The sequence below is a fragment of the Pipistrellus hanaki genome (assembly GCF_964339955.1).
Source record: "Pipistrellus hanaki genome assembly, chromosome: 3".
In the NCBI taxonomy this organism is placed as follows: domain Eukaryota; kingdom Metazoa; phylum Chordata; class Mammalia; order Chiroptera; family Vespertilionidae; genus Pipistrellus; species Pipistrellus hanaki.
In genome coordinates, this window is record NC_140505.1 from 30254583 (window position 1) to 30271522 (window position 16940).

A 16940-nucleotide genomic window follows, 5' to 3' on the forward strand; every position below is an offset into this window, starting at 1 on the left:
ACTTTCTTTTTATTCCTTTTATGACCAGTGATGTCTATTTTTGAAATCTCTGGCAATGGAACAAAATATGAATTTCCCGCAAATTACTGCCCTAAAACTCAGGCTTCATTTTCGCTGTGACTGGTTTTTATTCAAGACAAGAACTGAAGTACACAGAACGCATGTTGATTATAATTTTAAATAATGAGAACATTTAGTGTGCATTGTAGAGTTGTCTTTGCATTGCTAAGTGTCTCCTAAGAATTCTACTAAGAAAAATTATCTATATGCCTAGGAGTTAACAAGATCATCACACCTCAGATTGTGGAGTCTACCACCCCTCTCTTTCTCCTTTCCCTATGTTTTAGAATTTAGCCTGTGATTTGGAATCCCAAAACCTAGGATCTACTGCTTTCTTTCTGCTTGCCTGAGGGAAAGTTACATCATTGAACATAATGAGATCAGTAAGGTCTTTTGAATAATGAGGACAATAATAGTACTTAACCTATTAAATTTATTTTAAGTATTCAAATTTATTATGTTTGTTTTTGTTTTGATCAACTACAGTGTGCTGTCCCCTCATCGACTCCTTTCTGTGCAGGGTGGCCACCAGCCCAAGCCCCATGGCCCTGGGGCCCCCATCAAATTTTCCCTTCATTGACTGGAGTAGTAAAAAGAAGATGACTCTAAAGTGTTTTTGTGTATGCACTTGCACATGTAAGTGTATGTGAGCCTGTGAGGGTGCACACATATGTGTGAGTGTGCGAGTTTATAATTACATTTGATACTTTCTCAACAATGTCGTGGAGCAGACAGCTGAAGAACTGAAACTTGGGTTTTGTCAATAAGGAACTCAAGACTTGTGGTATTAAACTGACCTGTTTCAAATTGTTCCTACAGCTCAGAACTCCTAGTCCAGGACTTGCTCTTGACCCAGTAACCTTGTAAGACTTTCTGAACCAGAAACCTGCATGATGTAAGGCAGTGATTTATTCAGGTCATATCTAAAAAGCTGTGTCTGGCCCATAAACTTGGACACACCAAGTTCAAGTAAATTCCTATCTACTTGGAGACTGTTTACCCAGTAAGAGCCAAAATATATCAGAAGATAGAGTATCTCCATGTAATATAATCGCTGTTTGTTTTATACTTCGTGATGCGAGTGAGTAGTGGGCTTGACGACTTCAGCATTTTCTTAGATAATTTGTTCGTTTGTGATTTCCGCCTCTATCAAGCTGCCTCTGAAACAGGTATTAATTGCATACTGTTTTGTATTCCTAATGTTTCATTTCACTGACTCTTCTTTCCTCCGCCCCAGAATTTGCAGATCCTTGCTGTTTTCAATATTTAACTGTTTCTTCATAGGTGTATTTTTAATCCAATATAATCTGTGGATATGAATTGAAGTTGGCCAAATTATTTGCTACAGTTTTATCAGCACTTCTGCATTCAGAAGTGTTTGTTGACTCAGTTGCACAAATATAGATTTTCCCACACAATCTATTTGACACTTGCAAGTCCAGTCTGTACCAATTTCTATTGTGCTAAGCAAATAACCATGCTGCACTGAAATTCCACTCATTGTTAATGCTAAAGCAACGGGATTTTCTCCAGTTCACTGCCAGCCAAACCTGTTGTTATCAGAAAACCCTCTCCCGATGAAAACTGAAAATCATATGACCCAGAAAAAGATTAGCCTTCAGGAAGTCTTTGGGTCTTGCTATTTTCGTCAAGACATCCCCAGTGGGAGTAGAAAATAATAAAGTAAAGCCTATTTGTAGAATGAAGGCCACTTCAAAATAGAGTCCACGAACTTTCAAATTTGCAAGACAGGGCTTCTCAACTTAAGAGCCACAAAACTAGGCTATGGCACACCCAAAGGGACAAGAAGCAATTCAAAACAAGAATATAGTAATTTTTAATTGCCTCATTTTCAATTCAAAGGGGAGTGTAAGTATTGATATTAAGCTATAGCTCAATTGCACACACCAATCAGCTAGTTTGCTGTGACACTTGAGTCCTTAGAGATTCATCATTACCCAGGATTTCTGTCATTTTAGATGAATTTTTCACCTGGATGGAAACAGCATGCTGTACTTCCCTGATCTCTATTTCTATGCTTCTGTCTGGGGAGAATGACTTACATTATTTTGTTCTGAAAAAAAGAAAAAGAAAAAGAAAAGCCTGGATAAGAAACAAACCCAATATCTTTTATATCTGGAAAGGCATAGTGTAAAAAGCTTGTTCTAAAGGCATATGTGGAAGGAATACAAAGGTTTTAGAATCTAAGGTAGAAACTTAAGTAAAACTGTAAAATCTGACTTAAAATTAGAAAATGGATAAATGAATCTGGCTAATGAATTGCCAAGAAGTATGCTCTGGCACCAGCTGTGAGGATATCAGGCGGATTCCAAAGATTCCCAGATGCTAGGACACCTCTCCAGCTAAGAGGTTGTATTAAACCAGGAGCAAGTTGGTGCCTTTCTGGGCCATGACAGCCCCTGTGCTTCAGGATCTGAGGAGGCAGGCAGCACTAACATCTTCACTTGGAACCATGAGGAATAACTGAAATATCCCACTTCAGACTCTTTGTATACTAGTTATCTATTGTTATATAACAAATTACCCCAGAAATTAGTGACATTAATAATCACCACTTGTTACTTCACTGTGGTATGTGGTAGCCAGCTTCCAAAATGACCCACAGAGATCACCACTGCCTGATTTCCATGTCCTTGTGTAATCCCCGCCTCACTGAATAAGACCAACCTGTGTAACTAAGAGGATTTTGTGGAAAAGACAATACGTGACCTCCAAGGCCAGGTCATCAAGGACACTGTGGTGTTTTCATGTCACCTCATCTCTTGAATCACTCTATGAGGGAAGCCCACCACCATGTTGTGAGGACACTCAAGCAGACTGTGGAGAGGTCTGCAGGAGGAGGAGCTGAGGCATCTTGCCAACGGCCAGTGAGGAACAGGGACCTGCTTCATGGGATAGCCGTCCTAGAAGTGGGTCCTTCAACCCAGTCAAGCCTCCAGTATGATACAGCCCCAGACAGTACCTTGACTACAACGGCATAAGAGACCATGAGTCAGAAACACCCAGTAATCCAACCATAAATTCTTGCTTCACAGAAACTGAGAATATAAACTTTTGATTTTTAAAGTCACCAAATTTGGGAATAATTAGTTATGCGTCAATAAATAACTACTACTATGTGTGAGGAACTTGGGAGTGGCTTATCTGAGGGGTATTGGTTCAGGAGGTTCCTTCAAGGTTACAATCAAAATGTTGGCCAGTGTTGCAGTTATTCAAAGGCCGGACTAAGTCTGAAGGATATGTTTTGGAGGTGGCTCACTCACATGGCTGGTAAGCTGGTGCTGGCTTTTGACAGGAAGCCTCAGTTTCTCATTCTAATGACTTCTCTACAGCCTGCCCGAGTGTCCTCTTAATATAAGCATCATTTTACCCAGGGCAAGTTGTCTGAGAAAGACGCCCAGGAGGAAGTAATCATGCCTTTATGATCTAGCATCAAATGATGCATACTGTCACTTCTGTGACATTCTATTTGTTAGAATTAAGTTGCCAAGTCTGAGCCATATTCTAAGGTAGTGGTTTCAAGCTCTACCTTTCAAAATAAAAAATGTCACAGACTTTTTGGATGCATTATAAACCCATCAGAGTCTGCCCCTTCTTCCAACATGCAAAATATGCACACACACACACACACACACACACACACACACACACCAAAATTGGCCACAAATCTCAATTATTACAGCAGCAACTTAGACTCAAGTTGGAAAATCTTGGCACCTAAATCGAATCCTGCTAAAAATGAAGCTCCTCAAATGTTATGGTACCTTGAGTACAGCTGCCCCTTATCTGAAGACCTGTCAACTGAAAAGACAGTTATCCGTGTTACACACCTACTTATCATGCTGAGACAAGATGAAGTATCCAGTAAACACTCCCTTTTAAAAATGGTAAAACAGAGAACACACAGGAGGCACTGGTCCATGGCAATTCTGAAGTCTAGCAGAGCATATATTGATACTTTCTTGATTAAGGGTCAAGTCCTGGGAATTATTCTCCATAGCACATGTTTTGCCCTCTAAGCAATGAGAATTTTCCCCTGAGTCATTCTTTCTTTCCATATATAGCAGATTGTCTTTTCAGCTAAATACTTTCCTCAGCCTAATTCTTACTTGTAGAAATTTTTGTTCCAAAGACCTTCTTCATTTCTACTCTGTCCCTTATAGTTTAAGCAAATAATGTTTTTACTAATAAAATTTTCTTAAAACCTTTGTGGGTCTTTTATGGTTCTTGTTGGCATTCACTCCATTAGACAAAAGCCACAGCCACAATGTCTTTAAGATAAGCCTTCTCTATCTTGGATTCTGAGACTCTCTTTTATTTTCTTCTATTGTTTTATCCTTTTATTGTTTATTTAGTGGATCAGAAACCTGAGACTCTATAGATGGGTAGGTTCTAGCTCAGTTTAGTCAGGGTCTCTCATGTGGTCATAATTAAGATGTTAACCAAGACTACAATCATCTGAGAATTTAACTGGGGCTGGAGTGTCCTCTTCAAGTTGGATCACTTTACATGGCTTGGAACTTGGTGCTGATTGTTGGCAAAAATCTCTATTTCATTCTGTAATAGCCTCTCCAACAGCTAGGAGATCAACTTTATGGGCTGGCTAGTGATCTAAGACAGATTAGGGCAGAAGTGGTATCACCTTTTATGACCTAGATTTGGAAGTTATTCACTGTCACTTCAAGTATATTGCATTTGTTAGAATCAAATCACTAACTCAGGCCCATATTAAAGGTGAGAAGAGTTAGTCTACACCTTTTGAAGGAGAATTTACAAAGATTTTGTGGACATAAAGAACCACAATATGTCTCTGAAACTCCAAGTAAACCAGGATTCCTGGAGATACCTCCAGAACTCCCCAGAAATCTTCCAACATTTTTAGAATGAACAAGAACAGTATCCTTAAATCAAGGCATTAGACATATTTATTTCAGTTCCAAGTTAATCTAGAAGACAAGTAAGTAGAGTCAGGGTTTATAAAGTCAGTTTGCAAATTTGAACATGGGACCTGGTTTTATCTCTTAGCTTTGCAGCTGATTGATCAATGCATATGTCTTGTCCAGAAAGAGTCAAGAGCATTTTTTTACCTCTCAGGAGACCTGTTCTCAGAGACACTAAGAAAGAATTCTGACCCCTGAAGCTCATGAAATAAAATTATTGCTTTTGTTGGAGAAGAGGGAGATGTAGATATGTTTTGGGGGTTAATACTTAAGTTCTCTGTGCAAAACCAATTAGTTTAACTATCATGATTAATTTGCAATACGCCTTCATATATATTCTTAATATGCAGTATTTCTTTTTGATACAGTTAGGGTGGATTACTGGGTAATTTGGTGGGTATTTCTTGTATGAGCAAGAAAGAAAGAAGTTGGAGCTCATAAATATTTTATATAAAATTTACAATAAATACGAATATTGGAAAACATCTACTCATAGGGCAATATGCAAACACATTTGACAAGTAATAGCTATTTTAATTATGTAAACTTTGAGTGTGGTCTTCAAGGAGTTTAAAATATCATGGAGAAAGCACAAGTATGTGCAGCTGTCTGTAATACAAAGCTAATTATCATCATATTCAAAACAGAGAAACTAATAAAGTGCTATGAAAGACTGAAGTGGGAAAATATTTATTTTAACCAATAGCATCAGAACATTTCTCAGAAACCTCAATCTTAGGTGATAAATAAAATGTTCCTTCAAGAAGAAAGACAATCTTGGTGGAGGAAACAATTGAGCAAAAGCATTGGATGTAGCATCAAGCACAAGGTGTGTTTCAGAAGAGCCTAAGGGCTCATGGGACCAGAATGTAAAATGGATGGTGCAGGGAGAGAGGATGAGGTCTGACTTAGGTTGAGACTAGATTTGGGTGAACTCTTGACTAACCATCCTGGGCTCTGTTGAAGGCAAAGGACAACAGTGGCAGATTTTTGAGGACAGAAATCATACAATCAGGTCTGTGTTTCATTAACCATTATTAACTGTTCCCCCCTCCCTCCATTTTAATATATGTGAACATTTATTGATCTTAAAAGCAAATTAATATCTCCCAGACTAGCTGTGAGAAGTTAGTATATTAATATCTGAAAATAAAATACAAGCAAAGGGTAGAACAGATTTGATTAAAACAAAATGAAGAAAAATATTTGGAAATGCAAGTATGAACACTATTTAAATCCTCCCATTAAATTATAGCAATGACAAAGAATCATGGCTCATTCTTTAAATCCACACATAGAAAGTAAAAGAGAAAGTAATCATGGCTTCACATTCCAAAACAAGAGAATTTAGAGTCATTGCCCTTCCAAAAGATTGACAGACGGTTAACATACCCTATGAAACAAAAATATGACAGAAAAGCCCTAGTTGATTTGGCTCCATATATAGAATGTCAGCCCATGGGCTGAAGGGTCACAGGTTATATTCTGGTCAAGGCACATACTTCAGTTGGGTTGCAGGCTAGTTCCTCGGGAGGCTACCAATCAATGTGACTCTCTCATATGGATGTTTCTTTCTGTCTGTCTCCCCATGTCCCTTCCACTATCTCTTAAAAAAAAAATCAGTTGAGACCAGTTTGGCTCAGTGGATAGAGCGTTGGCTTGTGGACTGAAAGGTCTCAGGTATGACTCTGGTCAAAGGCATGTAGCTTGGTTGTGGGCATATACCCAGTAGGGAGTGTGCAAGAGGCAGCTGATCGATGATTCTCTCTCATCGATGTTTCTAACTCTCTATCCCTCTCTCTTTCTCTCTGTAAAAAATCAATAAAATATATAATTTTTTTAATCAATGAAAAAATATCCTGGGGGGAGTACTAACAACAACAAAAAACAGGTCAGAAAAATAAAAACAAGTTTCACTCATTTTCTCCTTTGATCCTCGTTTTTCTCCAGAATCAGGACCTGTGTTGTGCTGGTTCTTCCAGCCTTCCAGAAGGGCCAGACCTCTCACACCCAGTGTGGGGTAGAGCAAAGACCTGGGCCATCCTCCTTGCAGCTGTCTCAGATTCTGACATCCCAGAAAAGGTAGGCAAATAGCCTCCTCTTTTGAACGCTACCCTTTTGTATTTATTTTTATGACTAGAGGCCCAGTGCATGAAAACTCATGCACTGGGAGGAGGGTCCCTCAGCCTAGCCTGCCACCTCTCACAGTCCAGAAGCCTTCAGGGATAGGAGGCGACCCGGCGATCAGGCAAAGATGTTCCCATCACACCTCTGCTGCTACCACTGCTGGCAGCACAAGCCTCGATCACCCTGGTTACCTGCACCTCAGGCAGTCCTGGTCGGCTGGGGGGCTGAGGGGACTGGGGAACTCTGGAGGCAGGTGTGTGGAGCAGCTGGGCTCTCCTGCACACCTTCCACCCTGGCAAGGTGGAGGGGATTAGGCACTGCCATCTTGTGGCTGTGGGTGCCACCATCTTTGAAGGCTTGGCAACAATTAGCATATTCCCTCCTTATTGGCTGTGGGTGCTGCCATCTTTGTGAGGGTGTGATGGTCAATTAGCATATTCCCTCTTTATTAGGTAGGTTAGGGTTTACTTTTTTCCCCTAAAAAAAAAAAGCAAAATGATAAGAAAGTTGTACATAAGTAGTTTTACTGAAGTTCAATTAAAACATGAATTAGGAAATTCTAACTCATTTTTCAACCAGTGTTCCCAAGGTATTTGTTGCTGAATGATTAATGGCTGGGGTGTGGGAGGAGATATGAAGGGCTCCAAGGTGAGAGGCAATGCAGCTCAAATGAGCAGATGAATGAAGGGGGCAGGAGCAGATCAGTCTGGAAAGCAGGCTATCACCTTAGAGAAAGAAAAAAGAGGGGGGGAAAGATAGGAAAAAAGACAAGTTTAAAGAATGTAGCCAAACATAGGCTATGCCATAGCCTCTATTGATTACTAAAAAGATGTGAAATTGGAGCATTATTCATTTATTTTTTTAATTACTGTTTTAATACACACTGGTCCGAATGTAGATTGGGAATAAAATGTAAAATCTAGAAATAAAACAGGGAAATCATAATAATAAATCATCCTTATTTTTAAGCATTGCCATTCGTTTTTTAATTAGATTTATATACATATTGTTCTTGTGGTGTTTAAAATGTAATAAAAAAAATCCTCTCTGCAGTCACTACAGCAAGTTCTAGTCAGCTACGTTGGTATCAAAAGTAAGAGTTTTTAGAATAGATATTACCATGGGTTACATTTAAACTATTACGCCTCCAGAAAGATAAAAATTTAGATTTTTTAATCAATCCCTTTGCCACTTCATAAGTCTGCATTTTTGTGCTCTGGCACATAAGTGTGAGTTAAGAGCTATATGGCAGGGAAGTTGTGTCTGCTGACAAATGAGCTGACAAACAGGGGGGAAAAATAGGCCAAGAGCATGAAGGAATATTAAAGCACACATTTTTTTTTTTTTCTGGCTTCCACTCTCTGTTGATTAGTGGAACAACAGGAGCCTTTAAAAATATAGGATCTTTCTTCCTCCTAGAGAGGATTTCCTAAAAGAACAAAGGAGACACACCTGTGCTGTAGGAGCCTCTGGCTGCTTCCTCTTATCCATCTGGGGGACCCGTTCCTTACCTTTGATAGAGCTGTCTCTTTGGGGATTGCATCAGCCTTTTTAGACTATCTTTTGCAAGGCATTTGGCTAATTCCCTTGGGGGTGATCCACTGCTTTCTAGGAGAGAGAGGAAGAAAAACACCTACCAGCCACTGAGCTCTGTCTCTGCCCCACCTGTAACCTGTCACTTCAGTCTCTCTCTCCAGTGTCCTACATTCTGGAATGTGTCCAGGCTTCCAAAGAGGGAGCTGCTAGCATCTGAGCTTCCTGGACTTTGCTTCTGCACGCCTCACATGAGTTCTCTCACTGACAAAAACAGACGGTGGCGTTTCAAGCGATCGCTTCCAGTGGAAAGGTGGATGTGAGACTAAGTGAGGGAGAGAGCCCAGGGAAAACTCAAAATAAAATACCAGTGAAAACAGGTTGACGCTGGAAATTTTCTGTAGATCCGCTAATTGGAGAAAACAGTTGTTACAGAAGATGTGTTGCAAGTATGTTCAGTCCAAAAGGAGAAAAATAGCACTGTTTGCTCTCTGAAGTGTGTCCCTTTTAAAAGCCACTAGATATTAGGGTCATCTTCATCAAACCAGAGACAAGTGAAATTCTGCTACCAAATCTGGACTATAGAATTTCTCCCAGAAAGGTCTTTCTACTTCTGGGTGACACAGTGAAAGATACGTGACTTATTAAAAATAAGTTTGGCCAAAACTGGTTTGGCTCAGTGGATAGAGCATTGGCCTGTGAACTGACGGGTCCCGGGTTCGATTCCGGTGAAGGGCATGTACCTTGGTTGTGGGCACATCTCCAGTGGGGGGTGTGCAAGAGGCAGCTGATCGATGTTTCTCTCTCATCGATGTTTCTGGCTCTCTATCCCTCTCCCTTCCTCTCTAGAAAATCAATAAAAATATATTTTTAAAAATATCTTTCATAATTACATTGGTAAACCAAACCTTAGAAGGTATCTTGCATGCCTTGGCTATGGAGATCAGCTACAGAGTCGTTTTATATTTTATTAGATTGTGAAAGCAGTTCAGAAAAGAGAAATAATGTCTAATGTTTACCTCAATAGAAAAGGCAGAATGTAGAGAAGGAGTTGAGGGGGTGGAGAATGAAGTAATTTGACCATATTATTGCAAAATTGAATATATCAATGCAAAAATGGCAATGTCTTATGATAAAACCTCACGTAAGATAAAACCTAAATTACTAAAACTGGTTTACAAGGCTTTTATATTTATTTATTTATTTACTTACTTATTTACTTATTTATTAATTTTTTTTACTTTTCCATTACAGTTGATATGCAATATTATTTCAGTTTCATGTGTACAACATAGTGGTTAGACACTTATATAACTTAAGAAGTGATCACAACAATTAGTCTAGTACCCATCTAACACCGAAGGTAGTTATTACAATATTATTGGTATACTGCTTATGCTGTACTTTACATCCCCATGACTGTTTTTATAGTTATAATTTGTATCTCTTAATCCCTTCCCCATTTTCATTCTTGGCCCCCATCCCCACCCCCCAACTACAAGGCTTTTAATGATCTGCCTCCTGGACATATCTCCAGACTTATCTCCCATTCATGTTGTAAGCATGAATTTTGGAACTAAATTACTGAGTTCAAACTTTGGTTTTATCACATATTATCTGTGTGTCGATTACTTTGTAGGATGGTAATAATAGTACGCACCTCATAAACTGTATTTTGAGAAATAAGTATTTTATTGTGTATAAAGTGCTTATGGGGGGAAAAACAAAAACACAAAAACTAGATACTCACCTACAGTGTGATTCTGCAAGCTTATTCCTAGGGATTTACCAAAATATATATGTTCACTAACAGACTGGTACCAAATGTTTATAACAGCTTTATTCATGAGAGCACCAGCTGGAAAGAGCCCAGGTAGATTAGCCATCAGCAGGAGAGCAGAGGAACAACCTGTGGTATATCCACACAATGGGATACTACTGAACAATGAAAAGGAAAAATAACTACTGACATAGCAACAACATGAATGTATTCCAAATGCATTATATAACTTATGAAAAAATAGTATATACTGTATTTATATGAAATTCTAAATGAGGAAAATATTATCTGTGGTGAAAGAAAATAATAAGAGTGCTGGCCTCAGGAAAGTAGGATGAGGATTGACCAGGAAGAGGCATGAGGGAAAGTTTTGGGATGATGGTGATGTTCTATACTTTTATAAGACATTGAGTGAAACAGGTGTAAAGTATTTGCCAAAATTCAGAGAATGTACACTTATAATTTGTGCATTCTATCTTATGTGAATTTTACATCAAAATAATATAAGTAAGTATTAAATTCTAATTCAGGCATGTATGTTTAATTGTAATATCCATAATTTACTTGAAATGTATCAAACTCTGGTATTATTAATTTGTGAACAGATGAATGGAAAAATGGATAGACATGTGATAAAGAAACTTTAGTTAAATGTTAATGCTAGAATCCAGGTGGTGAGTATATGGAAGTATATGAATATTTTCACAATAAATTATTTGGGGAAATGTACAAAAGATGTACAGCAAAAATATTAATTCAAGTTATCATTATGCAGAATGATTTCACACTTGTATGTTCTTATATTAGTAAACTGAAGCAAGTTTCCTTTTGTTCTTTGAAGCAGTATTATATACTGCCTGACAATTATTGACAGATTTATCCTGCAGTAGACTAACGATATTTTTCTTCATTGACCATTTTTATGGAACAAAAGTTAAATGAGCCCAGTCTTTTGCAATTAATTTTTATAGAATCATTGATTAGTTTTCCCCAAATAATTTATTTCTCACTTATACCCTAGAAGGTAATAGCATTAAATATAGTAGTATAACATTTTACACCAGACTGCCTTAGCTTCCCACTGAAAGATTTACATAGGTCTGAAACAAGAGCTATTTCTGCTTAATGATCTGCAGGTAAAAGCAACAGAAATATAGAACATAGGAATAATCTACCTATAAAATGTTATATATCTCCTAAGAGTTCTCTAGATAATCAAAGCTTTTCTGGTGAAGGTCGTTATACATTGCAGTTAACTAAACACTAAAAATATATGTTTCTTTGGAATTTAACATTACCTCTGCACAGCTGGGGTAGTAAACCATTGGGTACGGTCCATTCAAATATACAACCTAATTATCTAATTCCTTTAGTAAATAAAATAAAGCAATCGTCTGCAGTGTCAGGCCCCAGATATACTGTCTGGGAAGTTACAGAAGATATAGATATAGTCCTTGACCTTGAAGGGTGTTTCTTTCAAAGACAGTTACCATTGCAGCATGAAATGAAAAGGAAAGTCCACTCAAAAGGAATGGTTTGCTTTGCTAAAGGACACTGCAAAGATACAATGAAAAAATAAGCCGGATAGAGTATCACAAGAAAATAGAAAACACTTAAAGATAACAAATTCTAAAGTACCTATCCTTTAGGATGTCCAGTGTAAGTGACAACTATGATTTCTGGTTGTTAATGAATAGCCCGTAGGCCAGTGTTTCCCAAAGTGTGGTACGCGTATCCCCAGGGGTACTGGAAGAGTTTGGTGGGGTTACACGTTGCACCGGATATGCACTGCACTGTGCTTAGCTGTGCCTAATTCTACATTCTCATGGGGTACTCAGCATTACAAAAATTATAGAAGGGGTACACATATGTCAAAAGTTTGGGAAACACTGCGCTTAGGTCAATAATATCAGTATCACGGTTTAATATTGAATGTAGAGAAATGAAAATAAATATTTTCTAATCTCACATTCAATAATGACTAACATTTATGGAACACTTTTTAGAAACTCTGTTAAATAGTTTTCTACTAGCAGTAGAATTCTCTTAATAATTTTATGAAGTAGATACTATTTTCCCCTGTGGTACTGATAAAATTGAGATGTAGGAGTTATTTGCCCAAATCTATCTGACTAATAAGGGAGAGAGCTCAGAATTGGTGAGTGAATGATTTCATGGTCCATTAGGTGAACCCGCCCATAGCCAGCCTTTTTGCTAGGCCAGAACAGCAGTACTAGCCACAGAAACAAGACTGAAGATCAGGGTTGGGTTAAATAAAGACTGAATATAATTTTTCAGGTATTTTTATGCTTTCTAAAATAAGTGATCTAGACTAGAGTCAAAGAATTTCAGATCTCATGTTGTCATGAGAAAAACTGAGAGAAAAGGAATTTGGAGAATTTCAAAAAATGTGAACTAAACTTTCTCAGGCAAACTGCCCCCCATTCAATACAGAACTCGGGAAAGGAGCAATGTTCTCACCAAGCATCGTCCAGTTCTCTCTCCTCCATATAAATAGAAGCTAACTTTCATTGAATATACCAGACACTGTTTTAGCCCATTTTATGTACTATTTCAGATTTTATAGGGGAGGAAACTGAGACATAGACAGAACAGGGGAATTGCCCAAGGTCAGTAAGTTGGTGGAACTGAGTTCACACCCAGATACAATCTATTTCTGAGGTAACACTTAGGTCAATATACCTGCTAACAAATCCTGACTTAATTTTTTATTCTTAAATCTCTTAGGAAAGACTGTTTCACTCCCAGATATGTTTTTCTAATGTAATCATTTGCCTCCTTTCTTCAGGTTGCAGGATGAAATGGGAGACAGAAGTATATGTATCCATATTTATGTCTGCAAATTCCCATTCATAGATTTTCTCTTTTCCTATATGGAAGGTTGTTGTAGAGAGATTGTCCTTAGTTGTAGATATCCAAAAGCAACAGATTTTTGAGCTGGAACAATGTATACAGTGGTCATGTCATCCTTGACAACAATTAAAATCTCCTTTCTATATGTGAATTTACATAAACATATGCATAGGTATGTGCCTATGTATGTAGATATCTTATGTTGTACACATGCATAAAATGACAGATAGAGATGTATGTTAATTCCTTTCTACACATATATATTTTAGGTGATAGATCTTAGGAAAGAGAGAGAGAGAGAGAGAGAGGGAGAAGGAAAGAGATAATGACAGAGCTACATATATTTTTAAGGGAAGTTTAATGCTCACTTCCAGATTAAATTATTTTTATTTTAGTCATTACTAATGTAGAAATGTGTTCATTACTTATTTAGCTTAGGTAATTTCAAACTTGGGGGACTGGATATATATCTTCGTTGGTCACAAGCTATGTGATTACTTTGGGCAGCCAGAGCGTTGTAGCCCAATTTCAACCCTTGACCTTTAGACTTACCACTCAAGAGTCTTTCTGAGCATCACCCTTGCATTATGAAAACTGTGCTGCAATTCCTCATAATCCCAACTCAGAAGCATATGTGCTATTTATCCATGTATCTATATGCAAAAAAATAATATCTATTTTAAAACTCTATACTGTAACATTATCTGTATAACTGTCTAAGCTATAATGCTCTATATTAAGTAATTTAATAGAAATGCCTTAGATTTACTTTCACATTTTTTCTGGATAAAGAGTCACCAATCAAATTGACCTTTAAAACCTTCAGAAAGAAATCACATAAAAATAATTATAATCTATTGATATAATGCAGAACTTTGTTCTTCACAAAGGTAATAAATTAAACATTCTCCTTTGAGATTTCTTTATTGTGCAAAATGAAACTGATTAGGTCAAACTGCTCTTTCTACCACTTTTTGACATGCCAGGTAGAGATATTAACATTTCCAAAGAGAAATGGAAAATGTTCCAGGGTTTGTAAGACTAGGGATAATCAACCTAAAATTACACATAGATTATGTTGTCTGAATATCATACTAAAGAAAGAAATGGCAGGGTAGCCAATGGCAAAGCATCTCAGGAATGCTTTTTCAGTGTGTTTTCTTCTCACAACCCACACTCTTTGCAACATGACTTCAGTCCTTGTTTTATGCACAAACCACAGAGTTTTACTCTAGATCCTTCTGTGGATCACAAGGAAACCAAACTTTTCAGACTCTTCTTTGCACACCTGCATCCTTGCCGCTTCTCCAAGTATCGCACTGAGAAAAGCATGTCCTCCTAATTTTTCAATCATTCAACATATTTTGTCTACCAACATAATGCCCCAAATAGTAATAATGTGTGTGGTGTACTTCCATGCCCTAGCCAGTTTAGATCAGCAGATAGATTGTAGGCCTATGGACCAAATGATTCAGGGTTCAATTCCAGTCAATGGCACATACCTTGGTTGCAGGCTCTTCCCTGGTCCAGGCCCTGGTTAGGCTCATGCATGAGGCAACCAATACATATGCTTCTCTCAATTGATACTTCTCTCTGTCTTTCTCTCTCTCTTCTGTTCTCTAAAAATCAATGGAAAAATATCCTCAGGTGAGGATTTTTTTTCCCCAGAACATATGGCTTAAAATATATTTTTTAAATATTTTATTGATTTTTTACAGAGAGGAAGGGAGAGGGATAGAGAGCTAGAAACATTGATGAGAGAGAAACATGGACCAGCTGCCTCCTGCACAACCCCTACCAGGAATGTGCCTGCAACCAATGTACATGCCCTTGACCGGATTCGAACCTGGAACCTTTCAGTCCACATTCCGACTCTCTTATCCACTGAGCCAAACCGGTTTTGGCTTAAAATATTTTTTATCCCATAGTACCAAAGAATAATTCCCCTCCTATTTGGATCTTTGTTAGTCAATTACTATACTAATGAAGGCAACATTTATTGAATAGTGCACATGTTCGATAATAAATATAAATAATGTTAGCAAATGGTGCACATGTTCGATAATAAATATAAATAATGATAGCTACCTTTATTCAGAGGTAGATCCTGACTTCCCATGAATATTTGTCTACATGACTTACCTAGGGACATCCTCCCTTACTTTGTTTCTTCTGTTTTGGATTCAGGGTTCACATGACAGCGTCTTTGTAAACATCAGATCATAACAACGAGAGCAGAAAATCTTGAGCCCTTACATCTTCCAGACTGTAAAAGCTCATGCTCAGAGGAAAAATTTATTACTAGACCTTGTTTAAAAGATCGTGTGTGCTAAAAGCAGTATCTCAGTGACACTCCATGAGATGCAAAGACACAGTCATCCACACCTCTGCCATCTGATTCCACCTCCTCACAGCACTTTGCTTCATAAAAGGAAGGGTCTTAACTTGAACATGCACCAATAATTTCCAGGCATCAGTCTTCTAAAAATTAGATGATTAATTTAAATTAGTGACATATAGTAATGCAATACCACTTCAAGAGGAAAGGAAGAATTCCTCTTCAAGGTCATGATAGAATATGACTAATGAGAAGAGTCATGCCGTAGTTCTACTGCATGGCTATTGAATCGCTCTGTCCTTGAGCTTAAATAATGTTGTGACAGATAAATTTGCATTAATTATTTGTAGACTATAGATTCACTTTATTATCTGTAATTTAGATTTAATTGACTTATTGTAGATATGCAGAGATTCCTAATTTGATTAACTTTTTTTATCTAGCCTAACCTACTTACTTGCATATGTACTCAATATATATTTTTGACATTAATTAGGCTTGACTTACTTTCCATATTTTCATGTTATACTTTCACCCAAAATAAACTTTCAATTTCATTTCAGTCTGCTACCTTACCCTTATTTATCTTTTATAGTTTTTAAAATATATGTTTTTATAATCAAAGTTCTGAAGTATTCTTTAAAAAATGAAGTTGACATACACAGCTGAACTTCCTGAAATAAAAATATTTTGTTAACTTATTTTAGAAACTCAATAAATTAAATTTTTCTTTAAAATGTAGACATCATGATAATCAAGTTAATTTTTTCAATAGAAAAGTAATTTGTATTTTGTGCATACTATCTAATTAAGAACTAGGGAAGGAGAACAATCTCACTAAGAATTTTTAAAAATGTGATTATAATGAAAAGATAAGATTGTCAACTAATAGACTGGAAAAAATTGAAAAAGAGTGACCATGTCCAGCACTTGCCAGAGCAGAGTTTGCTAACTCTGCTGGTGGGATTACAAATTACCATGCCATTCACTACGAAGGAAAGTCTTTGATGAAGTAATTTTGTTTTTAGCAACCTAATTTGTGTCAATAACCAAAAATGTTAGAAAGCTGTACAGACAAGAACATTCATATCAAGTCCTTTGTAAAAGCTAAAGTTTATCAACAGCATAAATATTCAGAAGAGAAATAATATAAGGAAATACCTATGAAAGAACGCTAGGCAGTTATTTTAAATACAAATGTAGAGAAATAATTGTTGGCATAGAAAGACATGATAAATTGCTAAGCAAAAGGAGCAGACTACATATA

General features: G+C 37.2%; 1 pseudogene across 1 annotated transcript in view; it reads left to right on the forward strand.

The window, feature by feature from the left end:
- The first annotated feature begins 1135 nt into the window (after positions 1-1135).
- LOC311618716 (peptidyl-prolyl cis-trans isomerase A-like) overlaps positions 1136-16940 on the forward strand; it is a 46734-nt pseudogene continuing 30929 nt past the window's right edge. The window contains exon 1 of the transcript in view: positions 1136-1229. The product of the transcript in view is annotated as a peptidyl-prolyl cis-trans isomerase A-like (transcript). The remainder of the gene's footprint in view (positions 1230-16940) is intronic.